Genomic DNA, 17,231 nt, shown 5'->3' on the forward strand with positions numbered 1-17,231 from the left:
TAATTAGAGCTGCAGGGGACTTCCCTGGTGGTGCAGTGGTTTGAATCCGCCTGCCAACGCAGGGGACACGGGTTCGAGCCCTGGTCCAGGAAGATCCCACATGCCGCGGAGCAACTAAGCCCATGCGCCACAACTACTGAGCCTGCGCTCTAGAGCCCGCAAGCCACAACTACTGAGCCCGCGTTCCACAGCTACTGAAGCCCGTGCGCCTAGAGCCTGTACTCCGCAACAAGAATAGCCACCACAATGAGAAGCCTGCGCATCGCAACAAAGCGTAGCCCCCGTTCGCCGCAACTAGAGGAAGCCCGTGTGCAGCAATGAAGACCCAATGCAGCCAAAAATAAATAAAATAAATAAAAATTTTAAAAAATAATAATAATTAGAGCTGCAAATACAGATTATGATAGTACTAAAAGAACACTGTGGAGTGTTAGCATCTATGCTCCAGAATTTTACAACTGAAGACAGAAAACGAGGAGGCTGGCACTGTTTTATGACTGACTGGAACATCCTTGTAAAAATGGTGTGGTGCTGTAAGTCTGCCCTCCCCCTTTCCTCAGTGTGTGTCCACCACCTACTCTGCACTCCAGTGTCTTCTTTTACACAGGATACTGAATCATTCTGTATGTGTATGTATCAGACAAAGCCTGTCTTTCACCCTAGGGCTCCAGCAGCACTTTTTGGGGTCCCATTTGCCTTATACTTTCCGGATGTACAGGGAAGAAAGGAGCACAGCACCTGATTCAGCAAGGCTGCATGTGAACCACTGGAGGCCTCCTCTGGAGGCCCTGAGGAGGATTGGACAGTGTCTGCATTTTGAGTACCTCACAGCAGTCCTGGTTCCTATCATGGAACATGTATTTAGCAAAATATCCAATCCATTCTGCAATTTGGATATGGCCCTACCTGAAATGAACATAATATGTCAATTACATCTCAGTTTTTTAAAATGGACAGGGCCCTGAAAATCCTTTTTGTAGCAGAGAGGGAGAAATAGTACTGGCAGAACATAAGACGGTGGGGATGCCTCACCCTATATGATGCATGAGACAATGCTCTGCTACACCTCCACCCCACCATTTGCAGATCTGAATCTGGCAAATAGCACAGAGAGATGTGCAGGCCTCCTCTTCTGCAATCAGAAAAGAGTGCCACGTGGAGACAGAGCCAGAATAGGTTGTAGGGAGAGGAAGGGGATAGTTACCATAGCAACTGTAGAGATGAAGCCTTTAACTAGCACAGGGCCTCAGTATAATGGTCAGCAGCAGTTAACCATAGGCTCTGCTTTCATCAAGTCTGACAAACAGGTTAGACAATAGATATGAATGGTATAGGGAAGGACCACACACTGATCAGAGGGTAGGGGCAGAAATTCAGGCCTGTGATCTCAGACCCTGCTAGAATTGGCTTTTTTAATAATTAGAGCTGCAGGGGACTTCCCTGGTGGTGCAGTGGTTTGAATCCGCCTGCCAACGCAGGGGACACGGGTTCGAGCCCTGGTCCAGGAAGATCCCACATGCCGCGGAGCAACTAAGCCCATGCGCCACAACTACTGAGCCTGCGCTCTAGAGCCCGCAAGCCACAACTACTGAGCCCGCGTTCCACAGCTACTGAAGCCCGTGCGCCTAGAGCCTGTACTCCGCAACAAGAATAGCCACCACAATGAGAAGCCTGCGCATCGCAACAAAGCGTAGCCCCCGTTCGCCGCAACTAGAGGAAGCCCGTGTGCAGCAATGAAGACCCAATGCAGCCAAAAATAAATAAAATAAATAAAAATTTTAAAAAATAATAATAATTAGAGCTGCAAATACAGATTATGATAGTACTAAAAGAACACTGTGGAGTGTTAGCATCTATGCTCCAGAATTTTACAACTGAAGACAGAAAACACTGATTGACATACGTACAATGCATCGAAAGCTGAATAAAATCTTTAAAGAAATACATTTATATATGAATTGAGAAGTATATGAAGCCCTATTTTGTGTTTAGGAATAGTTTGCTGTGGCAGGAGCATTCAAAGACCCGTCCATTTGAGAACCTATGATATACATGATTGTGAGGCACATGCAGTAGTGTGTGGTGGTTATAGAGCCCACTGTAGTATTTCATTTTCCTGTTTACCCCTTGAACTGACCAGGTGTGATCTTTTGGGAATTCTCCTATTCTATATTCTCTTCCACACTCTTGTCATACAGCATTGGTAGATATAGCAGTTACAACCAATGCTTTCCAAACTATTTGTGATGAAGGACCCTTGAATTGTGGAAGGGGTCTCTAAGGATCCATCACTGAAAAAGGAAGTTAGAGGGGGTGTAAAAGGAAGACGGTATTACAGGCTCTTTCCTTGGGTAGGCACTGGAGTGGGCACAAGGCAGAAGATATTACATATCGTGAATCGTTTGGAAGGTAACGGTAGGTAGCCTTGGTTAAGTTTAAGCCACTTAGGGATTCTCAGCCCCCAGACTTTCGTCAGTTCTTAATATATAGTGATAAATACCCAACAGGTAAATGATATACATGCTTAACAAAGTAGGAGGGGCATCTCTAAATTTTTTTTGGAAATAATTTCATTTTTGGTATTTCAATTATTGAAGTTGTCCTCATGAGAAAATCAGAAATTTATTGGAATTAAGTACACTCATCCTGAATTATGTATGTGTGGGAGAGGAAAGTACCATAATCCTTTCAATGCTTAGGGTCTCCATAGGACTTAAGCTAACTCTGATAATTCATAAAGAAAAAATACTGGCTCCTCCCTGCTAGCCCAATGAATGTCATTAGTTTTTCTGGGGATATGAGCTCGTTTGGCAGACTTCCAGTCTGCTCTGCTGGATTGCATGGTTTTATCAACCAAAATATCCAAAAGGAGGTGTATGCAGCTCACATTCCCATCCTGTACTCAGTTCTGCCTATAAAGCATTCTTTACACAGAGAGAGGTGTGTTGGATTACAGGATTGATGTGTCAGAAGCTTATCCTTGGCTTTTGGGGAAAATGCTATGATCATAATACATACCAGCAACCCATAGGGTCACTTAGCATGAATAGCTGGTTTATCTGCAAAGGCACTGAGTGAAATAGCCTCTAATGGGGCACTGAGTAAAATAATCTCTAAAACGTTTGAGATGGGGAAGAAGTCTGCATTTATTACTTTATCTAGCACACAGAGGAAGCCCACAATAAACATTTGTTGCATAATTTTCCTAATTATTATTTGTTCCCTAAGTAATGGGAAGAGCAAAGGCACTGGGTTTACCCTCCTTGTGCAGAGCATTGCAAAGGACAATGAAGAAACTTCCCCTTTTTCCTCCTTCACTCTCCACACTCTTCTTTTTAAGAAAGTGATTCCCAAATGTGAGCAAGAAACATTTATGGATACTATTTTCTCTTTTCCATTCCATTAGCATCTGAAATGAAAGTTAGTGTTTGGCTGTGGCCTCTGATAACACCTTTTCCTTTAGTCTGAATGAAGCTGCCTCTTACTGTAGGGATCGCTAAGGATTTTCATGTGATGGTTAAGAGGATGGTGGTACAGAGAATCTATATGTATAACTTAGTTTGGAGGCCATGCCTGTGTATGAATTAAACTTTGCATCTTTTTTTTTCAAGATATTCATATAATAGAGTTACTTTCCTTCAAGGTATACTTGGGTTGCAGGAATTTTGTTCCCTTTACAATATTACAAACTCACAGATACTTTTTCTTTGTCTTCTCATCAGTTCTTTCTTTCTATCTAATATTTATTTATTTATTTAGGCTGCACTGGGTTCCAGTTGCGGCACGTGGGATCTCAGTTGCGGCATGCATGCGGGATCTAATTCCCCGACCAGGGATTGAACCCAGGCCCCCTGCACTGGGAGCACAGAATCTTACCCACTGGACCACCAGGGAAGTCCTCATCAGTTCTTTCTTGAAGATCCTTCATCATACGTCCTAACTTCCCTTTCTAATGATACCTCCTGTAAGTACTTTGCATTAACCCCTTCTTTCAGTCAATCTGAGCCATTTGCCTTTCCCTCAGCCATTCTTTTTTTATAAATTTATTTATTTTTATTTTTCGCTGCGTTGGATCTTTGTTGTTGTGCGCAGCTTTCTCTAGTTGTGTCGAGCAGGGGCTACTCTTTGTTGCAGTGCACGGGCTTCTCATTGTGGTGGCTTCTCTTGTTGCTGATCACGGGCTCTAGGCACATGAGCTTCAGTAGTTGTGGCACGCGGGCTCCGTAGTTGTGGTGCACGAGCTTAGTTGCTCCACAGCATGTGGGATCTTCCTGGACCAGGGCTCGAACCTGTGTCCCCTGCATTGGTAGGTGGATTCTTAACCACTGTGCCACCAGGGAAGTCCCCATTCTTGAACTTTCTGTTCAGGCCGCATCTCTTTCCTTGAGTGTGTTGTTACCCTTAATTCTCATCTAGGGATTTATTTACCTTTACCTTTATGATTTACTTTATTTGTGGAATAAGGTTCCATCTCATCTCACAAAGAATTTAAGGAGTATGGCCTAACTCAAATAACTGCCTCTCTGAAACTGACTTCCTCACTTGCCAACTGTGTGAACTTAGGCAAGTTCTCATCCTCTCTGTGCTTCAGTTTTCTCATCTGTCAAATTATTAGTAATAGCACCCCAACGTAAGGATTATTTTGATAATTAAGTGGGATAATCTTTTAAATATGCTTAGAACAATGCCTAGAATTCATTTTTTAAGTCATTCATCCAGTAATATTTATTGAGCACTTACTGTGTGCCAGCAAATAAAACACAAAGATCCCTGCTCTTGTGGAGCTTATGTTCTAGTGGGGGAGACAGATAATAAATAATAAATAGGTGTATAGTATGTCAGAAAGTGATTAGTGCTGTGGCAAAAAAGAAAAAAATGTGGTAAAGGTGATTGAGAATGCTGGAGCAGGGTGTGGTGATGGGGAAGAATGGTGAAGGGACAGGAAATATTGCAATTTTAAAGGGGCTGGTCAGGGTGAGCCTTATTAAGATGAGACTTAAGCAGACTTGAAGGAAGTAAGGGGGTTGGCCATTTGGGTATCTGGTAGTGAGTCTTGTAGGCAGAGAGGATAGCCAGTACAAGGTCCCTAAGGTAGGGGTATGCCTGGTATATTCAAGGCATAGCTGGAGTCCACTGTGGCTGGAGCAAAGGAGTGAAAGAAAGAGGAATAGGAGATGAGATTGGAGATAATAGAGGCCAGATTACATAGGGCCTTGTAGGCATTGTTAGGACTTTGGTTTTTACTCTGAGTGAATTAGGGAACATATGCAGGCATTTGAACAGAGGAATGATATGGTTTGATGTAGATTTTTACAGGATCACTTTGGCTGCTGTATTGAGAATAGACTGTGGAGGTTGTAAGGATTAAAGTGGGAAACCACTCTCATGATGTCCAGCACTGGACTCTGATCACCCCTGAGGATGAAGTGCCCGCCGGACTTTGACACCTGGGGGTCTGAGGCGCCCTGGTTAAAAAAAATAATAATACCGTGGGAAACCAGCCAGGGGGCTTGCAGTAATCTTGGTGAGCAAAGATGTAGCTCATATCAGAGAAATGTCAGTGGAGATGGTGGGATGCTAGACACACAGTATTTTAAAGGTAGAGCCAATCTGATTTCCTGCCTCCCATATGGGGAGTGAGAGAGAAAGAGAGTAAATAGTAACTCCAAATATAAATGAAAAACTTTTCAAAAGTTATCTATAGGAGGAAAGAAGAAACAGATTGTAAGGCAGCCAGGGATGGAAGGTAGACTTTTAAAATTTATCTTATTTTGTAAATTTGACATTGGAATCATGTAAATGTTTTACCTAAGTATAAAACAAAATTAAATCAAAATGACCAATCTGATAAACAACCTGTCCCAGAATATATTTTTAAAAATCTACAAATCAATAAAAAAAGACAACCCAATTATAAAGTGGCCAAACAATTTGAATGGATTTTCACAAGAGATGATATACAAATGCCCAATAAGTACATGAAAAACTGTTTAACATCATTAGTCCTAAGGAAATGCAAATTAAAATCACAGTGGGGAGTCCCCTGGTGGCCTAGTAGTTAGGATTTCGGGCTTTCACTTCCATGGCCAGGGTTCAATCCCTGATCAGGGAACTGAGATCCCACAAGCCGCGTGGCACAACCAAAAAATAATAATAATAAATAAAACCACAGTGTAACATCACTTATCCACAAAATGGCAAAAATTAAAAGACCAATAACACCAAATGTGAGCAAGGATGCAGAACAACTAAGACTCTTATATACTGCTAATAGTAGTGTAAAATGTTATAATGACTTTATAAAAGTATTTGGAAGTTTCTTATAAAACTAAACATCTACACTATGACCTAGAAATTCCATTCCTAGGCACTTACCCAAGAAAAATCAACACACGTATGTCCATAAAGAGATTTGCGATAGTTGTTCATAGCAACTTTATTCATAATAGCCCAAACCTGGAAACAACCCATCCATCAGTAGGAAAATGGATAAACAAATTGTGTTACTTTCATGCAATAGAATACTACTCAGCTATAAAAAGAAACTACAAATATACACAACATAGATGAAAAATAAAAAAGATTATGCTGAAACAAAAGAAACAAAACAGAAAAGAATATTTTTTTGTTTCCTGAGAAGTAGATACCGAGATGTGATTAGATGTGCAAGAGATTTATTGGGGGAGTATATTGGTTATCTATTGCTTTGAAACAAATTACTCCAACATTTAGCAGCCTAAAATAACAAACATTTATTATCTCACATAGTTTCTAAGGATCTGAAACCCAGGAGCAAATTAGGTGGGTGGTTTTGACTTAGGATTTCCCGTGAGGTTACAGTCATGATGTCAGTTGGGGTTATGGTAATCTGAAGGCTTGACTGAGGCTGTATGATCTGCTTCCAAGATGGCTCATTCACATGGCTGTTGGCAGGAAACCTCAACTCCTCACCTTGTAGGATTCTCCATAGGTCTGCTTGAGTATCCTCATGACAGCTGGCTTCTCCCAGAGCAAGTGAACCAAGAAAATAAGGAGGGAGCTATAATGCCTCTTTATGACATAGCGTTGGAAGTTAGGCATCATCACTTCTGCCTTGTTTTATTTATTAGAAGCAAGTCACTGAGTCTAGTCCACTCTCAAGAGGAAGGAAATTGGCTCTACCTTTTGAAGGGAGTGTCACTGAATTTGTGGATATATTTTAAACCACCACAGAGAGAGATCAAGGGAAGGCAGAGAGAGCTTCAGACCAAGATACAGGTCTGACATCTGTGGAAAAGAGAGAGGAAAGGATTGAGGATTGGAAAGGAAGAGTCTTATCCTACAGCATAGGTCCCAAAAAGGTTTGGCCAGGCTGATGAAGAGTCTTCAAGTCAAAGGACCTGTTGGAAGAATCCTTTTTATCACAGGATTGGGCCTGCCTTTGTAGCCCTGTTGTTCTCTGGCATTGGCTGGGATTAGCCTATGGAAGTGTGGCTTTGGTGCAAACGTGGGAGTAGGTCCAGAGTGGCAGCAGGTGTGGTCATCAACCAAATATACTCTCTGAAAGAAGATTTCAGTGACGCGTATTCATGGTCACCACAAGTGCATACTGCATGAGTAAGTTCATGTGAAATTCTATATAGAATGGGCAAAACTTATCTACAGTGATAGAAAGCAAATAAGTGGTTACTGGGGCTGGGGAGGAGATGGGAATTGATTGCAAAGGGGTACAAGGGAATTTGGGGTGATGAAAATGTGCTGTACTTGATTATGGTAGTGGTTACACATATATATACATTTGTTGAGTTCATCAAACTCTATACTTAAAACAGGCACATTTTACTGTACATAAATGATGTTTAAAGTTTACTGAAAAACACGATGAACTACCACTTCACATTAACAATACCAAATGTTAGTGAGGATGTGCAGCACCTGAAACTCTCATATGTTGTTAGTGGGAGTATAAAATTATACAACCATTTCAGAAAACCGTTTGTCAGTTTCCTATAAAGTTAAACAAATACTTATCCTATGACCCAGCAGTTCCACTCCTGTATATCAGCCCAAGAGAAATGAAAATGTACGTTCACAAAAAGACTTATTTATGAATATTCATAGGAGCTTTATTTATAATGGTCCAAAACAACCCAAATATCCATCAATAGGTGAATGGATAAATTGTGGAACATGTATACAAAAGAATACTACTGAGCTGATACATGCAACAACATGGATGAATCTCAAAAATGTTGTATTGCGCAAAGAAGATGGATACAAAAGACTACATACTGCATGATTCCATTTACATAAAATTGTTGAGCAGCAAAACTAATATATAGTGATAGAAATAAGAATATAGTTGCCATGAAAAACTCTCTGGAGTGAGGAAAATGTTTTATATCTTGGCTGGTATATAAGTTTAATAGATGTTTATATTTATCAAAACTCATCAAATTATACAACTAAGAGCTGTGCATTTCACTGTATTTAAATTTTACCTCAATTAAAAAATCAAAATGAAGAAAGCAGTCACTAAAAATAAAAATCAGGGCTTCCCTGGTGGCGCAGTGGTTGAGAATCCGCCTGCCAATGCAGGGGACACGGGTTCGTGCCCCGGTCCGGGTGTGCTCCGCAACGGGAGAGGCCGCAACAGTGAGAGGCCCGCGTACCGCAAAAAAAAAAAAAATAAAAATAAAAAAAATAAAAAAATAAATAAATAAATAAATAAAAATCAAAGTGAAATAAATTAACCTGTATTTTGGTAGAATTCTTTCAAATGACTTTAAAATATAATAGTTTAACTGTATATTTTTTTCAAAAAATTTTATTGTGATAAAATACACATATGTGACTTCCCTGGCGGCACAGTGGTTAAGACTCCGTGCTCCCAATGCAGGGGGCCTGGTTTTGATCCCTGGCCAGGGTACTAGATCCCACATGCGTGCCACAACTAAGAGTTCTCATGCCACAACTAAGGAGCCCTCAAGCTGCAACTAAGGAGCCCATGAGCTGCAACTAAAGGAGCCCACCTGCCACAACTAAGACTCGGCACAACCAAATAAATAAATAAATAATAAAATAAAATAAAATAAAATACACATAAAATTTACCATTTCAACCATTTTTAAGTGTACAGTTTAGTGATATTAAATATGTTCATAATGTTGTGGAACCGTAACCACCATCCGTCTCCATACCCTCCCCCTGCTTTTTTTAAGCCTGCAGTACTCAGCATTCCCAGGTTGTCTCCCATCCAAGTGCTAACCAGGCCCAACCCTGCTTAGCTTCTGAGATCAGATGAGATCAGGCACACGCAGGGTGGTATGGCCATAGACACCATACTTCTTTTTATCTTATAAAACTGAAACTCTATACTCATTAAACAATATCTCCCAATTCCCCCCCTATCCCCTAGTTCCTGGTAACCACCATTCAACTTCTCTATGATTTTGACTACTCTAAATTCCTTATATAAGTGGAATCACTCAGTATTTGTCTTTTTGTAGCTGTCTTATTTCACTTAGCATAATGTCCTCAAGATTCATCCATGTTGTAGCATACGTCTTAATCGTACATTTTTTTTTTTTTTTTGCGGTACGCGGACCTCTCACTGTTGTGGCCTCGGCCGTTGCGGAGCACAGGCTCCGGACGCGCAGGCTCAGCGGCCATGGCTCACGGACCTAGCCGCTCTGCGGCATGTGGGTTCTTCCCAGACCGGGGCACGAACCCGCGTCCTCTGCATCGGCAGGCGGACTCTCAAGCACTGCGCCACCAGGGAAGCCCAATCGTACATTTTTATGGGATATACCCAAAGGAAAGAAATGAACTGCAAAAAATGTTAAACTGTTTTCATTACCCATCTTATTAGTAATATTGGGTTTTTTCAGAAATGGTTTTATATATGTAATAAAATAAAGAAAATAAATAAATTGTGCTAATGTTATCAGGAACCAAGATGTTGATTATACTAGAAAGAGATACAAATATAAAATCAAGAAAGTTGGATAAAATCCCTGAAATCCTACATTTAGTTAGAAAAAGGCAAACAATGACCAACTCAGTAGTAACGAGCATCCAACCATCCAAACTGTGGTCTTTAAATGCCATTTACTACTAAATGAACCAAGACTTCTTAGAGAAACATCTGATTCTAGATCTGAGGCAGGAAATAAACAAGATGAACCTGGAACATCTTGTTATATCAGAAAGCAAGGAAGCTATCCAAGACTACTGGAATCATGTCAAGAGAAATCTGGGGCTAATCTGAAAGGATTTCCACAGCCCAAAGATGGGACAATATGTTTTTTTCTTTTTTTAAAATGTACTTGGGTTCTCTTTATTTTTTATTTTACTTATTTAAAATTTTTTAGCTGCATTGGGTCTGCTTTGCTGTGCATGGGCTTTCTCTAGCTGCGGCAAGCAGGGGCTACTCTTCATTGCGGTGCGTGGGCTTCTCATTACGGTGGCTTCTCTTGTTGTGGAGCACGGAGCATGGAGCACAGGCTCTAGGTGAATGGGCTACAGTAGTTGCAGCACGCGGGCTCAGTAGTTGCGGCCCGCAGGCCCTAGAGCACACCAGCTTCAGTAGTTGTGGCTCGCAGTCTTAGTTGCTCCACGGCATGTGGAAATCTTCCTGGATCAGGGATCGAACGCGTGTCCCCTGCGTTGGCAGGTGGATTCTTAGCCACTGCACCACCAGGGAAGTCCCAAGGGACAATATGCATTTCAAAATGAAGAATAATTGCAGTGGGTTGAAGCACACCAAATGTGTTAAAACCCATAGTTCATAGTGATACTAAAAACAAAAGTCTCATAAGTCATCCAGTATGCTGGAGAATTTCATTATTTAGAGAACTATTCTCTATAACATGAGAACCTCAACTCATTATTTTGAAAACTAGTAAATCAAAGGAAAGAATCAAACATTTATCCTGCCATTCCTTAGGTAATCAAATATTTGACGAAGGGAAAGTTCTTATTTATAGAAGAATTCCAGCTAATGAATAAAGATAGTGTTCTAAAATTAGAATATCACTCTTTTACAGCCCCTCATGAAATAATGCAGCTAGATAACGATTACCAGTGACTGCTGAGCTGTCAAGTAAAAAGATGGTAATATTTGAACCTATTAATTAATTGTAACAGAACAAAAATACATTAAACCAGATGTCATATGCCTCCTGATGAGATGCAATAGGAAGTTTATGATACCAGTTATTCTTGCCAAAAAAGGAACATAAATCTGAACAAGTATACCTATCTGTTCATTTATAAAAAATAAAATAGAAAATTATTTATTTATTTATTTAATTTATTTATTTTTGGCTGCATTGGGTCTTCCTTGCTGCGCGTGGGCTTTCTCCAGTTGTGGCGAGCGGGGGCTACTCTTTGTTGCGGTGCGCGAGGCGTCTCCTTGCGGTGGCTTCTCTTGTTGCGGAACATGGGCTCTAGGGCACGCGGGCTTCAGCAGCTGTAGCGCGCAGGCTCAGTTGCTCCGCAGCATGTGGGATCCTCGCAGACCAGGGATCGAACCCATGTCCCCTGCACTGGCAGGCAGATTCTTATCCACTGTGCCACCAGGGAAGTCCGGAAAATACTTTAAATGACACAACACGGATGCAATCAGAAAAATCCACAAAGTTGGAAATTTTACAGAACAAATGTTATTTAATCAACAAATAAATAAATTTCAGGAAATAAAAAAGAGGAAGACTTACAGATTAAAAGAGGCCTAAGGTAAGTATCATCCAAATGCAATGTGTAAACTTTGTTTGGAATTGTAAAAACAAAAAAAATTTGAGACAATTGCAGAAACTTGAACACTATATATTTGATAACATTAAAAAATTACTGTTAATTTTCCTTGGGTGTGTTAATGATATTATCTTTAAAAGATTCTCTATATTTAACACACATACAAGTATTTATGGATGAAATGATATGATGTCTGGGATTTTCTTAGAAATAATCAGTTGGGGGGAAGTGGGTGGGGATATAGTTGAAACAAGATTGGGCATTTATTGCTGGAGAGGGTGTGGAGAAAAGGGAACCCTCTTACACTGTTGGTGGGAATGTAAAGTGCTGCAGCCACTATGAAAAACAGTATGGAGGTTCCTCAAAAAACTAAAAATAGAGTTGCCATATGGTCCTGCAATCCCACTTTTGGGCATATATCCAGACAAAAACTGTAACTTGAAAAGATGCATGCACCTCAGTGTTCACTGCTGCAGTATTTACAATAGCCAAGACATGGAAGCAACCTAACTGTCCATCGGCAGATGAATGGATAAAGAAATTGTGGTATACACACACACACACACACACACACACACACACACACACAATGAAATACTACTCAGCCATAAAAAAGAATGAAATAATGCCATTTGCAGCAACATAGATGGACCTAGAGGTTATTATATTAAGTGAAGTAAGTCAGATGGAGAAAGACAAATACCATATTATATCACTAATATGTGGAATCTAAACTATGACACAAATTAACTTATCTATGAAACAGAAACAGACTCACAGACATAGAGAACAGACTTGTGGTTGCCAAAGGGAAGAGGGGAAGGGGGAGGGATAGATTGGGAGTTTAGGATTAGTAGGCGCAAACTATTGTATGTAGACTGGATAAACAACAAGGTCCTACTGTATAGCAGAGGGAACTATATTTAATGTTCTGTGATTAAATCATAATGAAAAAGAATATGAAAAAGAATGTATGTATATGTATAGCTGAATCACTTTGCTGTACAGTAGAAATTAACACCACATTGTAAATCAACTATACTTCAATAAAATAAATTTTTAAAAAAGATTGGGCATTTGTTGATAATTGTTGAAGTTGGATGATAAGTACATGGGTTATTTTTTCCTTTCTGTTAAAAAAGAATGTCTCCAAGCTTTTTGTTATAAACAGCAGGAGGGATGAAGTTGCCATCAACTGAGATGGGGAAGACTGCAAGTGGAGCAGATTTGATAGAATGAGTTCAGTTTTAAACATGTCGAGTTTAAGATGTCAGTTGGACATCCAAATGGAGATATTGAATAGGCTGTTAGGTATATAATTTCAGGATTTGGGAGCGAGGTCAGGGCTAGAGATATAAAGTTCGGAGTCATTGGTATATAAATGGTAGTTACAGCAATGAGACTGGATGAGATCAGAAAGGAGTGAGACTAGACAGAGCTTAGAACACAGTAAATGCTCAATAATATTCATTATAACCACATGATTAAAATTCTTTCTTTTGATTTCTTCTCTGCACTCCTACAGCACTTTTATTGTATCTTGTATTATAGTTATTTGTATATCTCCCTTTGAAGAATATGGGCTACTTATTTGCAGAGCTTCCACCAATTTGGGCTTATCTGATGTTTCCTCATGATCAGATTCAGATTATGAATTTTTGGCAGGAATACAATTAAAGTGATGTTGTTTCCTTCTCAGTGTATCATATCAAGTGACACGTGATGACGTTTTGTCCCATTACTAGTGATGTTAACTGGGATCACTTCACTAAGTTACCAGACTTTTTCACTGCAAATTTACTACTTTCTGTTTGTAATAATTCAGTACACTTTAGGGAGATAGTTTGAGACAATGTAAATACCCCATTTTCCAGCACAGTACTAGTTTTAGTATCAATGATATTTATTTATTTTAAATCATCTTTATTGTAACACATTAAAAAGTGAATTAAACATAAATGTACAAATGTATGAATTATAAATACAGTAAGTCCCCTACAGATGAACGAGTTCCATTCCGAGAGTGCGTTGGTTAAGTCCAATTTGTTCGTAAGTCCAACAAAGTTATCCTAGGTACCCAACTAACACAATTGGCTATATAGTACTGTACTGTAATAGGGTTTTTTGTTTGTTTGTTTTGTTTTTTTTTTGCGGTACGCGGGCCTCTCACTGTTGTGGCCTCTCCCGTTGCGGAGCACAGGCTCTGGACGCGCAGGCTCAGCGGCCATGGCTCACGGGCCCAGCCGCTCCGCGGCATGTGGGATCTTCCCGGACCGGGGCACGAACCCGTGTCCCCTGCATCGGCAGGCGGATTCTCAACCACTGCGCCACCAGGGAAGCCCTGTAATAGGGGTTTTTATAAAAATACATCTATTTATTTATTTTTGGCTGAGTTGGGTCTTCGTTTCTGCGCGTGTGCTTTCTCTAGTTGCGGGGAGCAGAGCCCCTTTTTGCTGCTGTGCGCAGGCTTCTCATTGTGGTGGCCTCTCCTGATGCGGAGCATGGGCTCCAGGCTCACGGGCTTCAATAGTTGTGGCACACGGGCTTAGTTGCTCCGCAGCATGTGGGATCTTCCCGGTCCAGGGCTCGAACCAGTGTCCCCTGAATTGGCAGGCGGATTCCTAACCACTGTGCCACCAGGGAAGTCCTGTAATAGGTTTATAATACTTTTCACACAAATAATACATAAAAAACAAACAAACAAAAAGTAAAGAAAACATTTTTAATCTTACAGTATAGTACCTTGAAAAGTACAGTACACCAGCTGCCAAACAGGGACTGGCATCAAGTGAACAGGCAAGAAGAGTTACTGACTAGTGGAGGGAGAGGAGGTGGAAGATGGCAGAGCTGAAGAATTGTCAGCAATAGGAGACGGAGGGCAAGCTGCAATTTCACTTATGCATGACGTTGTTGGCACAGTTTCTGGTTCCTTGCTGGAACCAGATGCACATTCGCATCTTTGAAAGCTTGCAGCTTGAAGGTTCATATGTAGGAGACTTAACTGTAGTACACGTGTGTAATGCCTCTAGTAAGAAAATAGAATTTCCAAGCACCCCACTTGGCTCCTAAAGAATTACAACCTCTTTATACCCTCTCAAATTAACCACTAGGCCTGACTTAAAAAATATATATATATATTTATTTATTTATTTATCATTTATTTATTTTGGCCGTGCCGGATCTTAGTTGCGGCACGTGAACTCTTACTTGTGGCATGCATGTGGGATCTAGTTCCCCGACCAGGGATCGAACCTGGGCCCCCTGCATTGGGTGTGCAGAGTCTTACCCACTGGACCACCAGGGAAGTCCCTAGGCCTGACTTTTATTGCATCATATAATTTCTTTATTATTTTTTTATGATTTAGGTATGCATCTTTATTAAAATTTAGTTTTGTCTCATTGAAAAACTTTTTTATTATAGTAAAATACACATAACATAAACTTTACCATTTTAAACATTTTAAAGTGTACAGTTCAGTGGCATTAAGTACATTCACACTGTTGTGCAGCCATCACCACCATCCCGCTCCAGAACTTTTACATCTTTCCAAACTTAAACTCTGTGCTTATTAAACAATAACTCCATATTCCTCCCTTCCTCCAGCCTTTGGAAACCACTGTTCTACTTTCTGTCTCTGTAGATTTGCCTATTCCAGGTATATAAATGGAATATAAATGGAATCATACAATATGTGTCCTTTTGTATCTGGCTTATTTCACTTAGCACGTTTTCAAGGTTCATCCATGTTGTAGCATGTTGGTAACACTCTTGATTCTTATTCTGTAGTACTGGCCTCCAGGAAATTAGGGATTGGAAAGAAAAACTGAGAGGGAGGACAAGAGCCAGGAACTCTGGAGTCATAGGATGAGAATTTTATTTTTTAAATTTATTGTTTTTTCATTTATTTTTTATTGAGGTAACATTGGTTTACAACATACGTTTCATGTGTACAACATTATATTTCTACTTCTGTGTACCCTACTGAGTGTTCACCACCAAAAGTTTAGTTTTATCTGTCACCATACAGTTGACCCCCTTAGCCACTTTGTCTTTACCCAACCCCTTCCCCTTTGGTAACCCCTACTCTGTTCTCTTTATCTATGTGTTTGTTTGGCTTGTTCATTTATTTTTTGTTTGTTTGTTTGTTCCACACACACATGGGTGAAATCATACGGTATATGTCTCTCTCCATCTGACTTAACTTCACTTAGCATAATACCCTCAAGGTCCATCCACGTTGTCACAAACAGCAAGATTTCATCTTTTTTTTAATCGTTGAGTATATATATATATATCACATCTTATTTTCATCCATTCATCTGTTCATGGGCATTTAGCTTGTTTACAGGATGAGAATTTTAAAGAGGAGGGAATCAGCAACACTATCAAACATGATAGAGGTCAAAGCTAATAAGATGACTTGACAAGAAATTTTCAGAATCAGTTATTAACAAACATTTTTAGAGTAACCGCTTTGTTCTAGGCACTAGATTTATGGAGGTTAAAGCTAGATTGCAAAGGATTATGGAGTTACTGGTATGGAGAAAGCAGAATTTGGAGGGCAACGACCAAAGAAAGGCCTGGAGCTTGATAAAGAAGTGGAGTGGAGGGGAGATGCTACTAGGATGTGGAGATTTGAATGCTTCTATAAGGAGAGGGAATGAGCCAGAGAAGGTAAAATGGCAGGCCCCATCAGTATTCAGATAGACAAGGATTCTATTTTGTTCCCCCCTCATACCACAACCTTCTGTTTCTACCTCTCTCTTTCCAGGTAAGCAGCTTCTGGTGGAGTTGAGCTCTTTGGATTAAACATTTGGAAAGGTGGAAGGGAGAAAACTGCAGCTAATACTGCAGTCACAATTGTGCTTGGTGTTGTGTGTTTGAGAGACTCAGGTTGATAAGAGGGCCTACAGCTAACTGGTTGGCTGGAAAATTAAGCAACCTGGAAGGGGTGGCAGTGTGCTGCCTTGGTGGGGTTCTGCTAATGTGCCTCCAGGCCCTCATCTATATTTTGCTGCCTTGGTGGGGTTTTGTTAATGTGCCTCCAGGGCCTCATCTATATTTTGGTGTGGCAAAGTTGGGGCTCTGGAAATGTTTGAAAAGTGGGTTAAACTGAACAAGGATGATAAACAAAATGTGATATATACCTACAATGGAATATTATTCAGGCTTAAAAAGGTAGGAAATTCTAACACATGCTATTAAAATTACAACATGGATATACCTTGGGGATATTATGCTAAGTGAAATAAGCCAGACACAAAAGGACAAATATTGTATGAGTCCATTTGTGTGAGGTACCCAGAGTAGTCAAATTCATGGAGACAGAAAGTAGAATGGTGGTTGCCAAGGGCTGGAGGGAGAGGGGAATGGGGAAATAAATGTTGAATGGGTACAGAGTTTTAGTTTGGGAGGATAAAAAAGTTCTGGAGATGGATGGTGGTGATGGTTGCATGTCAGTGCACTTAATGCCGCTAAACTGTGCATTTAAAAA

General features: G+C 40.3%; 1 non-coding gene and 1 pseudogene across 1 annotated transcript; one reads left to right on the forward strand and one right to left on the reverse strand.

Moving 5' to 3' along the window:
• The first annotated feature begins 5,377 nt into the window (after positions 1-5,377).
• LOC112063492 (small nucleolar RNA SNORD88) lies at positions 5,378-5,466 on the forward strand. Its single transcript, XR_002891003.1, has one exon. It is a non-coding gene; the product is annotated as a small nucleolar RNA SNORD88 (small nucleolar RNA).
• A 3,732-nt stretch (positions 5,467-9,198) lies between these two features.
• LOC112063488 (uncharacterized) lies at positions 9,199-9,317 on the reverse strand (annotated as a pseudogene).
• Positions 9,318-17,231: the final 7,914 nt, after the last annotated feature.

Source organism: Physeter macrocephalus, chromosome 11 (genome assembly GCF_002837175.3).
Source record: "Physeter macrocephalus isolate SW-GA chromosome 11, ASM283717v5, whole genome shotgun sequence".
Classification (NCBI taxonomy): Eukaryota; Metazoa; Chordata; class Mammalia; order Artiodactyla; family Physeteridae; genus Physeter; species Physeter macrocephalus.